General features: G+C 35.1%; 1 protein-coding gene across 13 annotated transcripts in view; it reads right to left on the bottom strand.

Moving 5' to 3' along the window:
• The window catches only part of da (transcription factor daughterless), a 616942-nt gene that overhangs the window by 526432 nt on the left and 74170 nt on the right, over positions 1-16340 (bottom strand). The window lies entirely within an intron of this gene.

Genomic DNA, 16340 nt, shown 5'->3' with positions numbered 1-16340 from the left:
TCTGCTCCGAATACTGAACAGAAGGTTATATGGAAGAACAAATAAAGATGTTGAGGAAGAGCAGTTTGGGTTCAGAAGAGGCAAGGGCACAAGAGATGCTATTGGATTATTAAGGGTGATCGGTGAAAGATTTATAGAAAAAGGGAAAGAGGTGTATGTTGTATTTATTGATCTAGAAAAGGCTTTTGACCGCGTGAATTGGGAATTGTTGTTGGGAGTTCTAACAAAGATAGGGTTGGAATGGAAAGATAGAAGACTCATAAGAAACTTATACATGAACCAACAAGTAAGTGTTAGAATAGGGGAAGAACTGACGGAAGAGACTACAATTGGAAGGGGCGTTCGACAAGGATGCTGCCTCTCGCCAGCACTATTTAATGTCTATCTAGAAGAGATAGTAAAAAAGAGCCTACATGATGATGATGGCATTTCGGTAGGAGGTAGAATGATTAGATGCATAAGATTTGCAGACGATATGGCCCTTGTTGCAGAATCTGAAAAGAAAATCAATAAAATGTTAGAAAAAATGAGAAGGGGCTTTGAAGAATATGGGATGAAAATAAATGTTAGAAAGACAAAAGCCATGGTGATTGGAACGAAGGGGTCTGTGTCAAATATAAAAGTAGGAGGGGAGAAAATAGAACAAGTGAATAGTTTTCGATACCTGGGTAGTGTTCTTAGTAATGACATGAAATGCGAACGTGAAATAAAAGCAAGGATAGGAATGGCGAAAGAAACCTTTAAAAGAAAGAAAAGTCTGTTTTGTGGGACCTTGAACAAAGAGTTGAGAAAAAGACTCATAAAATGCTTCGTGTGGAGTGTTGTGCTGTATGGGGCGGAAACGTGGACATTGCGTAAGGGTGACGAAAATCGACTGGAAGCCTTCGAAATGTGGGTGTGGAGAAGAATGGAAAGAGTTAGTTGGGTCGAGCGGAAAACGAATGAGAGAGTGTTAGAAATGGTGGGTGAGAAAAGAACGCTTTTAGATATTATTAGGAAGAGGAAGAGAAACTGGTTAGGACATTGCCTAAGAAGAGATTGTATCATGAGGGACGTCCTAGAGGGTATGGTGGCGGGAAAGAGAGGGAGGGGGCGAAAGAGACTACAATTAATGGATGATATTAAAACAGAAAGATCATACGCGAAAACGAAAAGGTTAGCGGAGGATCGTGGAGCATGGAAGCTTCTCAGCTGCGGCAAGTGACCTGCCAATAAAGGCAGAATACCTATGATGATGATGATGATACCAGTCCAAAGTGATTTGGTTTCCGAGCAGACACCTATACTACACACAAATTTAAAAAAAAAAAAAAATGTTCTTAAAGAATATTATTGCTAAATTATTAGTATTTTCTTTGAATAAATCGATGACACACACACATCTAAATGTATCACTAATAGATTACGTAGTAACAATAATAAAACGTATGAATATCAAATAAGCAACAAAGAACTCGGATCTGATGTCACTTTATTTTCCATAAATTTTCATTTAACTTGCAAGTTCGAATTTGTGCTTTCCTAAATAATATTCCTATTATGCAAAATTCGTAATAAGATAAAGAAACAACAGTATTATAGTATCACAACCGAAGGATCGGTAACGAACAATTATACATAAAACGAACTCAGTACATGTATAATTCAACAAGAATTACAATTTCAGTAATAAGTAAAACTAATGACATATCTCTTTTAAAAATTACAATAAAATCAAAAAGAAATATCGAAGCAATTTTGGTCTCCCCCCATCAATCTTCCCATTTACTTTCATTACCAACATTCTTCTTTCCTGGAGCTTCTTATATCTCTACAACCTTAATTTTCCCTCCTCAGTCTTTCATTCCTCTGTCTCTCCTGTACAATAAGAATGTGCAGAAATGGTGGAGTGTAAACAGTAGGACCATGCTGATGGTCACGGAGAAGACCATTGGCGTCTCTGGCATGTAAAATTTGGGGGGGACATCAAAGGAAATGATCTAACTGCTAGTATCTCAGTGGAATTTTAGATTGTGTCACTTCAAAATATTGGGGGGGACGCGTCCCCCCGCCAGGGACGCCCATGGAGAAGACCCCAGCAGCAAAAAGGTTGTAGTGGTGGAACGAGAAAGTACAAGAAGCTATTAACCTGAAGATGCCAGAAAAAATGGGATGCTTCTGGAACAGAAAAGGATAAATGAAGCTTGAAGGAGGCTAATAAGGCAACAAAGAGGGCAGTGGCTAGAGCCTGGGATGGAATGTATGACGAATTCAAAACAGCAGGTTAAGTGAAGAAACTGAACAGATCAGTAAAAACTAGAGACACAGCAACAAAAAATATTAGTCACATCAGACAAATGAAAGGAAAAAAAAAAAGCATTAGTGCTTAACGATCAAGAGAGAATCAGAGATGGGTTGATTATTTCGAAAAGCTCTAAATGAAGAAAATCCAGGAAAACGAGGAACTCCAAATCTTGGAGCAACACCAAGAATAAGCCAGGAAGAAGTACTGAAGGCATTAAAGAAAATGAACACGGGAAAAGTGATAGATTTGGCTCCAGATGGTACATCGGTAAAAGCATGGAAATATTTTGGGCTAGAAGGTATAGAGATATTTGTATGGGAACTGATGCAGAAAACCTATGAACAGGAAAAAATACTAAGTCATTGGATATATTAATGTATCCATTTTTAAGGGACAATTAGGTGTACAAGACTGTAGAAACTACAGAGCTATCAAACTAATGTCACAATATGATGAAGATTTGGGAGAAAATTGTAGATGAGTGATTACGAGACGAAGTATCAACAGAACAGCAATTTTGATTTATTCCTGGAAAGAGTACAATGGACGAAATGTGTATACTACGACAAACTATGGAAAAGCATCAGGGAAAGAAATGGATATGGCCTTTATTGATTTGGAACAGGCCTACGACAGAGATACATGTCACGAGGTATGGAGAAGTCTGAGGAAGAATGCAGTGCCAAAGAAATACGCAAAGATAATCCACGATATGTATACAGGAGCTACGACAAAAGTACGAAGAAGTGTGGGATTAAGATATCAAATCCCTGTTAGGATTAGATTACACCAGGCCTCAGCCTTAAGACCGTATTTCTTCAATGTTTTCATAGAGGTCATAACTTAAAATGTGAAGGATGAGGCCCCTGGTGTATGATGTTTAACAACGATGAAATACATATAGCGAAGACATAGAAAGGGGAGTAGAGAGTTAGAGGAAGGCTTTGGAAGATAAGAGGATTAAAAATTAGTTGAAAGAAAAAAAAAAACGCAATATGTTGAATTCAACAAGGAAGGAAATAGAGAAGCAAGCTACAGGCACAAAAATTCATTTCAGTGAAGTGAAAAACCTTTAACTATTTGGGTCGTCTGTTGCCAAGAATTATGACTTGGGTTTGAAAATAAGACACAAAATGCAAAAGAGACAGCGAAATTCGAAGGAAGTATGTGGGATTTTGTGTTTTGTGCAGAATCATGGAAAAGAATAAAGGGATGATTTACAAAATAGTGGTTAGATTAACAATGATATATGGAACAGAAACCACAGAAAAAAGACTGAATGTTACCTAAATGAAGAGACAGTGAGGAGTGAGAGAATAGGGGAACAATCAGGTTGCAGAAGAAACGTTCAGTGGTGTGACTATCCAACAAGAACAAACGTATATGTGTCAGAAAAGTGACTGCAATTGGAGTGGGTGGGAAAAGAGAGAGTTCGAGACCAAGAAGAATTTCAGCATAGCTTCTCGAATCGTCAGCAAAATACTGGTTACAAAAGTTTTTTTTTTTTTTAAATAAAAGTTGTACATATCTAAGGTTTAAGCTGCTGTAACACGTAATTTTTTTTAAATTATTTATTTTGTTAATTTAATTTTTGCGTTATAATGTTTATGAAATTAATATATTTTAAAATGTATATTTATTATCTTTTAATGTCAAACATAACACATTTTATAACGAAGCCTCTTATTGTTTTTAATTAATGTAGTATATTTTTTTTGTGAACTTTTAATTAACCTTGCTACCAGACAACGCTATATCAGTTTTATACTGGTTTCAAAGACTTAAACTACAAATTTTATATATAAAAAAGAACAATATTTATAATATAATTGTTGGATTGTATTACTGTTGCTGGATTTATGCTCTCTGAGAACAAAGGTTTATGTTTCGTGATTTTTAACCACAGAAACTTTTATGTTAAAACTTGAACATAAAAAAAAAAAAAAAAAAACTTGATTTTCCTCCTTACACAGAGAAAAGTTTATAAATACAGGGTTTTTATTTTATATGGTAAAAGGGCCACTTTTGGTACAAAAATGTTTGATATACAATAACTTTTTAATACTTAGTAATATCTATCGTATGATCAAGTAGTTACTGTAATAGTTATTGTGAAAGAAATGTATTTTATTTGTTAGAGCAGTAGCTGAGATTATATTTTTTATTTACACATACACATTTTTGTAGCTTAAACTCATGTGTCATACTTAAGATTTTTTGTAAGTAGTTGTATTTTTTATTTTAATGACGTAGATTAATCATATTTTTATTATAAGGTTCGTTGCACCCTCCAAAGTACTCAGGTGATCTTCAAAATTAATATGCACTGCACATCCAATAGTGTTGTGTGATGCTGCTGTTCACACAACTTTTTTTTTTTATTTTTTTTTTTTTTGTACATGGCCTTTTTTTTCGGACGACATAAAAACTGAGCCTTTACACATATTTATTTGGGTAATCTAGGCGGTAATACGCCCAAGATGTAATACTGGTACTGGAGGCCGTACACTGGCAAGAATGCGCAATTGCTAATGTACGACTAACCCTGAACCAATTACCAAGCTTTTCCTATTCGTACTTTCATATATATTTTATATATATATATCGTGTAGTAAAAAGTAATCCATTATTTTGCCAATAGATGGCTTCAGTGATCTGTATCTCGCGTTGTGTAAGTCCGATCGGGTCCAACGAGATGGCGTTCAAACGATGAGATTGCGTACTACAAACACTGTTCAGATAGTTGTAATGAGTTGACTCAGTGTTGTGTGAGCGCGAGTCAAAATGGCCACTAGCAAAGAGAAAATACGCTATATTTTACAGTTTTTCTTCGATAAAGGCGTAAACGCAAGCCAGGCAGCTGCAAATGTGAATAGTGTTTATGGTCCTGATATTGTAACAGCCAATCACGAGCAATTTCGGTTTCGTCGATTCCGTTCCGGTAATTTTGACGTCAAAGATACACCACGCACTGGAAGGCCAAGTGTCGAAAATGTCGATAAAATCATGGACATTGTCGCGTCCGACCGTCATGTAAGCACTTTGTCGATTGCCCAAAAAACCGTGTGGAACCATTTGCATAAGGCTGGATACACAAAGAAGCTTGATAAAGAAGCTTGATGTATAGGTGTCACACAAGTTAACGCAAAAAGAAAAAAAAAATGACCGAATTTCCATCTGCGAATCGCTGCTGAATCGCAACAAAATCGACCCATTTCTGAAGCAGTTGGTGACTGGCGATGAAAAGTGGATCACTTACGACAACGTCACGCGAAAACGGTCGCGGGCGAAGCGCGGTGAGCCGGCGCAAACGGTGCCCAAGCCAGGATTGACGGCCAGGAACGTTTTGCTGTGTGTTTGGTGGGATTGGCAGGGAATTATCTAGTATGAGCTGCTCCCCCTACGGCCAAACCCTTAACTCGGAACTGTACTGTCAACAATTGGACCATCTGAAGGCAGCAATCGCCCAGAAGCGGCCAGCTTTGGCCAATAGGAGAGGCATTGTGTTCCACCAGGACAACGCCAGGCCACACACATCGATAGTGACTCGCCAGAAGCTCTGAGAGCTTGGCTGGGAGGTCCATCTTATAGTTCGGACCTGGCACCAAGTGATTACCATCTGTTTCTGTCCATGGCGAATACGTTTGCTGGTGAAAAAGTCGCTTCAAGAGAGGTTTGTGAAAATCGACTGTCTCAATTTTTGCCACCAGGGACAAGGGCTTCTATGAGAGAAGCATCATGATACAGTACTACCTTCCAAATGGCAACACGTTATCGAACAAAACGGCGCATATGTGACCTAAATCGGATCATTCTAACTATGGTAAGTCAAACCTTCAATGTCATGCCAAAATAATATATATATATATATTGTAAATATATACGGTTTAAAAACATTATTTTGAAAATAAAGCATTTTAATTGTTGGATGTTATATTAAAGTATAGTAATAAAATGTTAATATATAGTGTAAACACGTGTTTGTGTTTATGTATTTACGTTAATAATTTGTATATACGTTAAATGTTATGTTTTGTTATGACTAGACGCTAAGTTGTTAGTTTGTATGTTATTGTAAATTGTGATTTGTAATGTTTTGGTTAAAAAATTAAAAAGTCATTAAAATGTAATGCTGTAATATTGACACATTTTAACTGTGGCATAACTGTTAGGTTTGCAAAAATTTGTTGGTTTGAAAATTTAATTATAATGTAATTTGGGTAAAACCAATGTTTTACCAATAGCTGAGATATACAAAAAGTTAACAACGTAAATTTTAAAATGTTTAAAAATTGAGTATAAAAACCTATGGTTTAAAAGGATTTAAATTAAAAGTAAATTATTAAAAGTTAAATATTAACAAAAAAAAAAAAAAACATTTGTACTTTTATTACAGTAGTCATTTAACTGTGAGTTTAGTAAAGGCGTAGATTTAGAAAAATCTAACATTATTTAGTACAACCATTAACTTAAATTATGGTTAAACAGTAGTTGGCTAACATAAACTATTGGCAGCACAAGATATTTATCATTTAAAACTTTAACATCAGTTTAAACGTCATCTATTAGAAGGTATGTGTATCTCAGCTATGTTTAAATTATTCATAATTAATTTCTTAAATGCTTAAAATATGTAATTTGACGCGTTATACACAGTTTACGTTAACAACATTAACACATAATATTTTATAAAATACAAATATCTAAATAAAAGTTAACTTTATGTAGTTTTCTTCTGTTCCCACTTCATACCTACTCATTACAAATGGTGAGTAGTAGCAATCTTCAACCGTCACACATTAATTTATCCCCATGCAATTTAGGCACGACGGTTGGAGGTTGTTATGGTGGAGTATGCTTAGGGTTCGATTCCCGGCGGAACTAGTTTGTCATAAGATTATATTGCCAATATATATGAATCTTGCTTTAAAAGTGCTTTAACAAAATCTCGGTTAGACTTCGATTTTGTGATTAGGGCCAAGCTACACAAAAAGTGGCCTCTCGTTATGGCCACGTATTAAGATAAACTGCTTACTCTATTTCTTTGGCTAAGACTGTCATTATAAAAGTGCTCTATTACAATTCTGGTTAGATTTTGGCCTTGTAAATAGAACCGAGCTGAGTAAATAGTATAACTTTAAAAATATATATATAGCCAGGTATGATTTTTAAAAAATACTCTGTATCTTTATCTAAGACAGGGATCGTCTGTTCGTTAAACGAGTACTGGGTACTACATGCAGGGGTATACGAGGAACAGAGGTCCACTGAGGCCACTTGAATGTATAGTTTGGTAAGCGTATTCCTACAAAAAGCCAAGCTAGCTACAACCAGGGACAGTTGGTTTTCAGTTAAATTCCTTTGAAAGTGTTCCATTAGAATTTTGGTTAGACTTTGGTTTTGTAAATATCCCCAAGCTAGTAGACAGTATGATTCTCTTTCACGATAGTCAGCTATTTACGTTAAGAATTTATTCATCATGTTCAACGATGCTTTCCATACATTTTGTTTATTTTCAACTCAACGTGCTTGTTTATAGATTTAAATGATTGAGAAATATATAGTGCTGTTAAAATTCGAATAACAGTAGAAAAAATAATCGTTGAATTTTAACAGTACTAGAACAACTAATATTTTGTAAGTTATTTTTACACTTGTTTCTTGGACAAAATTTCAGCCTTTCCGAGACATTTATTAAGTTAATAGTTATTATCGATAATATTTTATTACAACTTCTGTGAAATGAGAGTAAATATTTCTAAATTAGCATGGGTTATTAGCTTTGAAAAAGCAACATACTATTTTCTATAATATAACAGAACCAGATAAGTAGCACAATAAAAGTGACTTCGTTCTACATGTATTCTATGTTCTTCAGTAAATGAATTTAAAATAAATGCTGATTTCTTCTTACGTTGCTTTAACAATGGATGGATCTTGTAGCGTATTGATCTGCGAATAGCTGACGTCTTTGTGCAGGATGTTGCCCGAATTGAACTTCCTCAACTTTCGTCGCTAGTTCACAGTTCAAGGAGAAGCGCAAGACAATCCAGTTAGGAAAAATATTGCTGCTCGTAAGAGAAGCCAATTGGCCGATCAAAGGCTCAGTAATTGTCGATTAGTGCTGATGGATTACAGGTCGGACAAAGTCGAAATTGGAAGAGTCACCGGACTCTTGGGAACGAAGGATGGTCCACTGAGTTTTCGAGAAAAGAAAGTGGACAGAAGAAATTCTCTTCGTCGGAGGATTAGAGAAAATGGAGAGAAAGAGAAAACGATTGAGGTGTTCTTCCTTCCGTCTGTGTCCAGTGGACCCGAAAATTTCATTTGGCAAATTCCATCGAATTTTCCACATCGGTGAAATCCAAGTCTACGTAATGGAGGAATATTCATGGCGCTCAAATGCTGGAGAATGAGGTAATGAATGAATACGCGAATATTACAAATAAACAGTTAAAGCAAGAATGCGCCCTGCTTTGTAACTGAATAAATATTTAGCTTTAAGTACTCATTTGTTCTTGCTCTAAGGTTTGCGACCTTTTTTTTTTATTGTATTCTTTGTTCCCGACAATTACCACTTTCTCCAAGAACCAATATATATGAAAAGGACTTTTGTTACTAAATTAAGATAATTTTAGAAAAAAAAATACTACAAATTTTAATATAATTTTAATATACAAATTTTAATACAATAGTAGATTAGCATATACAATTTAGTTTTAGAACAAAGATTTAATGTGTGGGCACCTTGAAATACACAATCATATATTGTTGAAGGCATTTTCTTTTGTGGCAAATAATCACAAATCAATTTTTAGTAGCAAACTAGCGACTGACAGCCCATTTTTGCATGCTTATAACATGTTAGCTAGTATGGTGCAGGGACATATCATGCTCGTATCATATAGTGAACCCAAAAATTTCAATTGTCAAATTCCTTTTCAAACATTTGTTCCAATTCACTATATCATGTCGATCTTACGTTGTGTTTGATTACGAAAATCTTCAAATAGTTTTAAAGTCACAAGTAAAAGATGGTGTTTCATAAAGTTACGCACTTTCAAACAATTATAATAATTTAACTGCAATCAGCGCCGGCCTAACAGGCAAATCGTGTGTGTCTACAGGACTAAATATTGGCGTCCCTCATACCGGGCGGTTTGGAGGGTATGGAATATTCCCAAGCAAAGCCAGAGTACCATCGCCGGAATCATTTGAAATTAACATGTCAATGCTTTTTGGTCCTAAAAACTAAAGTGAAATAATACCTTAAATTATATTTTTCCATAGACTAATATCTTTCCCTTATGTACAAGTATAAAAGGCTTACTACTTAGTCCTTTGAACTACCTTTCTGGATGGACGCTCAAATAAAATAAGTGATCTGTCGTAAAATCTTTATTAGTATTTTATTAACTATTTAAAATATTTTTCAATAATCGAACTCTTTAATTTAGCCATAACTTACCGCCATTATACTGAAAACAAAGAAAATAAACCTTTACCATTACAATGTTTTATCATTTTCCCCGTAGTAGAAAACAGAGTTGGCGTGGGTCAATGAAAACGACCACGGCCCACTGACCCACCACCCATTGTGACCCACTCTGACCTACGACCCACCACCCACCATGAACCACTCTCATCCACTGAGACCTACTCTGACTCACCAAAATCCATCGTCATCAACTCTGACACATGATCCACGGCCTCTTCTCTACTGACTAAAGAGTTTACACTTGTAATAAAACAAGACTGTGAATTTGTCAATAATCGAAGTTTGAATTTCTACGGTCAATCGCTCAAGTACCACTCTGTTACAATAACGGTGGATCTGACTTTTACGATATAAAATGGTAAAGTGTTTGTCAGTGAAGAAACTGAAGCACTTCGAGGTGGGGGGAAATTAATATATGTCTAAAATATACTTGTACTAAGAGAGTATTCTTGCAAGTGTTAATTTCTCAACGCATTCCAAAAGAAACTTCTATTCGCAGGAAAATACCCCTGTACAAAATGGAAAAGGTTATGATTTCTTAGTTCACAGTATTTTTCTCCAAAAGACTTGAAATATCAGTTTTCCATAGCGTATAAAGGTGCTCGGGTACCCTCTACGAGAGCATCTCCACAAAGTATGCTCATAATTGTAATTTTTGTGTAATTGTAACTAAAACACCACGTTAAATTTAAGTTACAAATATGCGTAATTGCAATTATTATGAATATTTATTCAAAGTTTACATTTTAGTTTATAAAAAGGAAAGAAGAGACTTATTAAAAATTCGGTACAAAGTTGAATAACACAAATAAACCATTAGTAATACAAGTATACATTTTCTATAACTCGTAATTTGCCACCTTAAAACAAATCTGAAATCGGGTTTATTTCCTGTTGGCCTCCAGGACTCTTTCGTGGTAAATCATCCGCAGCGGAATAACGTCCATCCTTCAGCAAGAAATAACTAGCTCGTATACGGTGGGCCATTAACATTGATGAACAAGTTAGACAATGTTTGAGCATTTAGTATATTTCTAATATCAGTCATCTATAAATTAATAAAGGGAAATCCCCGTTCGCACTCTGTCGTGGAAATTGATAATACTTCTACCCGACGTAGAAATTTCTGCATCTCCTCATCGACAATCTGCTTGTTAAGAGTTACGTCTGATAACGACATTTCTCGGTTTTGAAATACTCAGCAAGAAGTATCACCTTTCTATCATCACACAACATCTTTTCCATATCGACCATGTTAGTTGGCAATGTCGATTCATGGAGAACAGAACTTCAACTACCACACCTTCAATACGAAATCTTGTGCATAAATTATCAATTAAAGCCTGATAAACTGACGATTTCTTATTTGTTTATAAATTTAATTTTTGTAATTACACATGAAGGTTTGATGTCATTACCAAGTCCCCTCCCCCTCTAGAAGGAAAAAGGGAACGAGGTTCCAGGGAAGTGTTCAGGTGCGCCTGGGAATTTCCCCTTTCTTTCCCTTCAATTACTACACTGCTGTTTGTCATGGACCAAATTACGATGAATTTCAATTAAATTATCGTAGTATAATTATTTCCTTGTTGAATTATCGATACTTTTCAGCGGAAAAAGGGATGAAATTTGGAAGCCCCAAATCAAGGTAAGTAGACCAACATAAAGGAAAAAAAGTGTAAAATTTTCCATATAATTATGCATACAATCCAAACTTAAAATTTCCGTGTAATTAAGCTTACAGCACAAATTTTATGTCTATTTTTCTCACAATTTTTTGAGTTGATTGCCCTGTGCTATAAGCGCTCCATATAATAAACATAAGCTTCAGCAATTACCGTATTATAGTAGAAAACAATGGATATATGAAGCGAAGCACTTTTATTTTTGTTTCTGAATTTTTTTCTTACCGATCGTTTTTGATGATTTTTACAAACCAACCCACTACCAATTTTCCGTATGTAGAAAGTCCCCCCCCCCCCTATAAAGGAGAATTTTAAAAATATGCTAGGACACATTCTGTTTATTTTCAATAAAGAGTTAATACACTGAATCTCAGCTCCGTGAGTATAACGGCTTGCGAGATTACTCAATTTTTTTTCCCGCAAAAATTCGGATCCTCACTACCTCCTTAGGATATGTATTATAATGAAAGCAATATAACATCCCAGTTTGCATTAAAACCTAACTATATACCAAAAGTCATTTCATTTGACTTTGCAATTTGGACGTGATGATCAGGCACACATAGTTACATTCAATTTTTTATATAATTTATATATTACAGTGATTCAAAAATGTATTTTTCCTGTAGTTAGCTTCTCTAAAAGCTCACAGGCCTCGAAAGCCAAGTAGTAGTATAAGTCCTATTGCTATTATTACACTTACAAATATCAATATCCAAAAGTGGCTGAAGTTCTTTTTTTCACTTTAGGTATAGGCTACTCACCTCAGGTAAGTAGACAGAAACAAATGGAAAAGGAAGGAAAATGAAGGTCTTGAAAGTAAAACGGAGACAAATTTACCAGTCTGAGTCGGTAGGTCAGACTGAGTCGGTGGGGTCGCAGTGGGCCATGGTGGGTGGTGGGTTGCAGTGGGTCATGGTGAGTGGTGGGTCACAGTAGGTCAAGGTGGGTCGCATGCTGTTGACCCACGACCCACTGACACACCCAGAAAATTTACCCACTTGACCCACTGCATCTGGTAGAAAACAAAACTGCCAGTATCTTCTACCAAAATAACACTGTTAAATTAAGTAATTTAAATATGCAGAAAATAAATGAATTATAGTTTAAAACAGGGTCACATCCATTATATGTTTTAGTTTCGGGGTTGTAAGATCAATCATACAGTTATCTAAGTAAATAGTGGACTTGTAAGTAGATAATACTTGCAAAATATTACGCAGGTGTAGAAACTATATTTGAAAAAACGCTTGAATATTACAAATGTATTACAAAAATACTCCATGAAATAAAAAAAATTATGACAATGAGGTTTGTAAATTTACGTGCAACAAAAATAAAGAATTACTGTAAAACAAATTTCCATTAAAATTTGACTTCTGCTTTCCCTCTGATACGACTTTCAGTCAACAATTGAAGACTCGCTATAAAAAACCATTTAAGTGAAAAAAAAAAAAAAAACAATAGTTACTGTAACAGTAGAGACAAAAGATAGTAAATTGTGCCCAAGCGTGACAAAATAGAAAATACTATTGCACAACCTAGCATATAACGAAGTATGAACATCTAACTAAGGCATAAACATATTAAAAAAAAAAAAAATAAATAAAAATAAGTGAAACAATTTCAAGATGGCACTCGCATTGTTTTCTACAGCGAGTCTTCAATTTATTTTTCATAAATAATTTCGGAAAATACACAAAAATGACTTTTACAATAAATTTTCCTTGCTTTAAAAACAGTAAATGTATTAATAATTTTGTTACGATCTAGCGACAATGAAACGTCAATTTCAATAGATAATACTGCAAGGTCGTTGGGTCTTTCTTGTGAGAAAATTGCTCTGAGGTAAGTCTAATTTCAACGTCCAAAGACTCCTTTTTGCACTAGCCACGGACACTGGGAGTGTCAGAATTCTTAAAGCAACGCATAAGTTTATATAAGCATCATTTGCTACAGTTGCTAACAGAATGTTTAAGACGTTCAATGGTGGTTTTACGCTTAAAAAGTGAAACAGATTTTTATTACAAAAGCGAAAGCCAATTCTAACTTACTTTCTGTTAAAAAAAAAAAAAAAAAGTACTATCATATAAAGTTTCTTTGGTCGTGGTTTTACTTACTGAGTTGATTACATCATGTAAAGAATTTATAAAAGTCATTGTTATTTCCGTAATTAAATTATTGAAGAAGTGCTAATTTTAGATTTTATTTTGAATAAATTATATATAAGTTCAAGTGTGTAGTGGAAGGAGAGATGAGTAGAGGGAAAGTGACTCAGACACTCCTGTCAAACAGCGGGCGCTGGCTGGCAGCATAAATCACTATAGTTCTTTTCTTTACTGCGCCTTTATAGAATGTTTTAAAAGAAATACAATTTACACAATGTTTTTAACTGTGATTTATAAAATTTAGACTATTTTATATTAATATTTATATGTGGGTTTGCCTTAATATATAAAACAATTAATTAACTGTTTTTCTTTCTTTCTTTCTTTCTTTCTTTTTTTAAGTTTTTCTCGCCCTTCCCCAAAACGGTTACGTGTGCGATTACTTATATTTACGAATAAAGTTCTAGTAAAGTGTCTTCCAGTTTCTCCCTATGTGAAGATCTTCCCAGAAAATATTCTGAGCCACTTCCTTTGTTATAATAGCAACAAGCAACAACCACAATTTCTCGACTCTAACAAACAGTAGACTAAAAGTTTCAAAAATTCGGTCCTTTCTTTATTCGGTTTTTGGCTAATCACTAGTCGCTGGTTTTTGCTCAAAGTGGAATGTAAATTCATCAGAGAACGAAAGTTTTCCACTAATTTTCGGGTTTATCTTTCAAGATTTCGGCAAACTCAAATATATTTAGGCAAATTTAGTTTTCTAATCAAAAGTTTTTCTCTCCACCTATTCAACGGGACGAAAGAAAAACCAGAAGAGTAAATATTAACTACTATTTCCAAGAATTCTTCTCATAGTAAAAGTAGGTACGCCTAGTTTATTTCGTCGTCTAGTCAAAATCCTATAGCCACCTTCACATTTTCATATATTTCGCAGCTTGCTTTTATGTTTCAGTCGTCATTTTAACAGAAATGTCTATTGTAAACGAACCCGTTTATAAAATACCACTACCATTACAATCTTCGGGAACGCGTAGTTTCAGGGCACGTTTCATGGTTTTCAAACAGCCATTTTGAAATGCAGAAGTACGTAGTTCAATATAGTTCTATCATATACATCAACTTCGCAAAAGGTCACACTTTTGAGCACGGATACCTTTCCCCTACTTCTACGCTATGAGTCATTCACTCTATGTTCCCTTTATTTATAACGTCGTAAAATACCTTCTGTCTCTGCCTCTTCCTCCGTGGTCGGCAAATCGAACGAAACGACTTTTTTCTGCTGAAGGGTCTCCAGAGAAGGAACCGAAATGCTGAAGCTAACATTTTTCAGGGCGGTTTATAAAAGTTAGGATGAGAAGCAGACACGTCTCTATAGGATACATAAGATCTCAAAAATATACGGAAAAGAATTTATATTGACCGGCAAGAAATTTAAGATTTAAGTGAATATTTATTTAAAAATACAAAAGTAAAGGAGAAAAAGATATTACAATTGCTGAATGGTTTTCGTAATTTTAATAAGCGTTATCAGTCAATTTGTGTAAGAGCCACAAGACGTATATAAAGTGTCTTTTGCAGAAGATATACATATTTTTATTTTTCATTATAAAGAGACGACTATAGTATTTGCAATTTTGGCACGTATTAGGATCTTGGAAATTAATTAATAGACTAATGGCCACTTAATATGTGGCAATTCGTCTCAGTCTCATTTATTTATTTACTGAAAACTAGTAAGGTATCACTATATAAAGAATGATCGAAAAATGATGCAACTTGAAATTGTAAAAATGGCAGTTAGATATGTAACGAATCTTTTAAAAAGGGTTTATTACCTATGACTTAACGGATGCTTTGCAACACATTTGAATTACACCACCTGTAAGCACAATGGTGCAAATGCCACCCTGTTGAGTTATTGTGAGCAGTCAAGGCTTTTTACACAATAAGGAGCCTTTCTTACCGACAGTTATCAAATATCAGGAAGATGTTTTAATAGCTTTTCTATGTGCCAATTTACCAAATAAATCCACTAGATGTGACCGAGATACTGATTTTCGGGAGATAAAGTGTTACAGTTCATAATTGTACAGGGTATCAAAGTCTTAATATTTTCCAAAATATAGTGGCAGCTATCCTCCACCGAGAAATAATCACGTTGTTCACAGTTTCACAGGAAGATGGTAACGCATACAAACTCGATTGGCCCACTTACAACCCTGAACGGAATCTCATCAACATTTGTACTACAAACGGATGAAGGACTAACCGACGCCTGCAACATTTGAGGGTCGAAAACTGAAAGAGAAGAACGGTGGAATACACGTGAATTTCTCTACCAACCCATGAAAAATGTTTACTTCTCAGAGTGCGTGCTGTAATTATAGTCATCTACTAGACACAGGAGCGGATCCAGGACGCACCTGTATATACAGTGGTTGGACAAAAAAATCTAAAACGTTTGCAAAAGTGTGAAAATCATACCTAGTATGGTGTGGGGCCTCCTTTTGCGTCCAAAACAGCTTGGATCCGACCTGGAATGGACGTATACAGCTCCTGAAATGTGCTGTGTGGAATTTTGTACCATTGTTCCTCCAAAACATGCTCCAGTTCCTTAACACGCCTTTCTAACTCAGACCACAACGACTCAATGATATTCAGATCTGGTGATTGTGGGACCCAGGGAAGGTGTGATAGCTTCTGGTCATGTTCCTCAAACCATGATTTCACCGTTTTGCAGCGTGACAGGGTGTCAAATCATCTTG

Source organism: Thermobia domestica, chromosome 13 (genome assembly GCF_964235325.1).
Source record: "Thermobia domestica chromosome 13, izTheDome1.hap1.1, whole genome shotgun sequence".
Classification (NCBI taxonomy): domain Eukaryota; kingdom Metazoa; phylum Arthropoda; class Insecta; order Zygentoma; family Lepismatidae; genus Thermobia; species Thermobia domestica.
The sequence above is the reverse complement of the archived record's forward strand: the minus strand, read 5'-3'. Positions and strand labels throughout refer to the sequence as shown.